The 1,391-nt window shown below is 36.6% G+C and overlaps 1 long non-coding RNA gene across 1 annotated transcript in view; it reads left to right on the plus strand.

The window, feature by feature from the left end:
* Positions 1-1,004, plus strand: part of LOC105526010 — a 116,662-nt gene extending 115,658 nt beyond the window's left edge. The window contains exon 2 of the long non-coding RNA XR_001004005.1: positions 853-1,004. This is a non-coding gene — a long non-coding RNA (uncharacterized LOC105526010). The remainder of the gene's footprint in view (positions 1-852) is intronic.
* The last annotated feature ends 387 nt before the right edge of the window (positions 1,005-1,391 follow it).

Consider the following 1,391-nt stretch of genomic DNA (forward strand, 5'->3'; position numbering starts at 1 on the left):
CCAGGATGGTCTCGATCTCCTGACCTCGTGATCCGCCCGTCTCGGCCTCCCAAAGTGCTGGGATTACAGGCTTGAGCCACCGCGCCCGGCCCGTAATTAGCTTCTTAATGATCGTTTCAGTTTTTACACATACACACCTGTAATCTTGCCAGCTATGTGTGTATGTTTATTCGAAGTAACGTGTGTTCGGGAGTACCTGCCACAGGCTTTTTCCTAGAGCTGCAATGCTTAGTTTGGGGCTGGCATATTTGCTTACTCAGCTACTAATTGCTGAGTGATTATTTAGGCTTTGGGCTGTTTTCTTCTTCACAGCCAGCAAAAGTTGTGGTGAAAACTACACGGTACAATTTATGGAAATCCGTGAGTTGTAATTCATTCACAATTTTACTTCTTGATGAAAGGCAATGAGTATCTCTTTAAGTGAGAAATTTGATAAAAACTGGATTTTAAGGAAGCATCACCTCCCCCAAAGGGTAGGCTTCCTTTCTGAGATCTCCTAGCTGCCAAGGTTGCTAAGGCAAACCTTTGCATATACAAATTTGGGTCAATGTGTTGACAGGATGTCAGATTTGTGTAGCTAAGGGAGCTTCAGCATGAATATTGAGCTGTATGCCACTCCATTGATGCCCAAATGAACCTGTAGGTGCCTATTTGTGCCTGAAGCTATTGGGGTGGAAAATAGAAGCCCTTCTTGTGAAAACCTAACCAAGGTCCACAACTCAGCCTTGACCAGCAGCAACTAGTTTTCAGCAACAACTGAAAAGTAAATTCAAAGAGATCTGAATGATGGAGCGCTGATTTATTTTCATCATACAGCCTGTAATTTCATGTTGCAGTTATTTTTCCTTATAGACTTACCTGTGCGTATATTAGAAGTCTTCCTGGTGCCAGGAATCAACAAAGAGTTGAGTAACGAAGAACTAATTTAATCAGCTAATTTGGAGAAACTAAGTCTTACAATTATTATTTAGTTCATCAAAACATGTAAATCTCAATCACAACAATGAAATATGTGACAACTCTTTTTTTTTTTTTTTTTTTTTTTACCAGAAAAGTAAATTTGAAATTGTATTTTGGGGCTATGAAAATTTTACTTGAGATTGAACACAGTAAACATCAGATGACTTTTATATTATTTAAGAAATAGAAGTGTGAATTAAATAGTATTCACCATAAGCACTTGTTTTAACTTCTTAATGTTCTGTTACGTAACATTTTGTTACCTAGGATTTCACTAATTAGTGTTTCTACATATGTATAGTACAATGATAATTGATGTTATAATTGATCAGTCACAATGATTTTGAGTCATTGAGTGATCTTTTCATCAAAGATTTAGTTGTACACAAATCTAGTTTTACTTGATATTTGTTTTTAATTATTATTTTATA

Source organism: Colobus angolensis, unplaced genomic scaffold (assembly GCF_000951035.1).
Source record: "Colobus angolensis palliatus isolate OR3802 unplaced genomic scaffold, Cang.pa_1.0 Scaffold57, whole genome shotgun sequence".
In the NCBI taxonomy this organism is placed as follows: Eukaryota; Metazoa; Chordata; class Mammalia; order Primates; family Cercopithecidae; genus Colobus; species Colobus angolensis.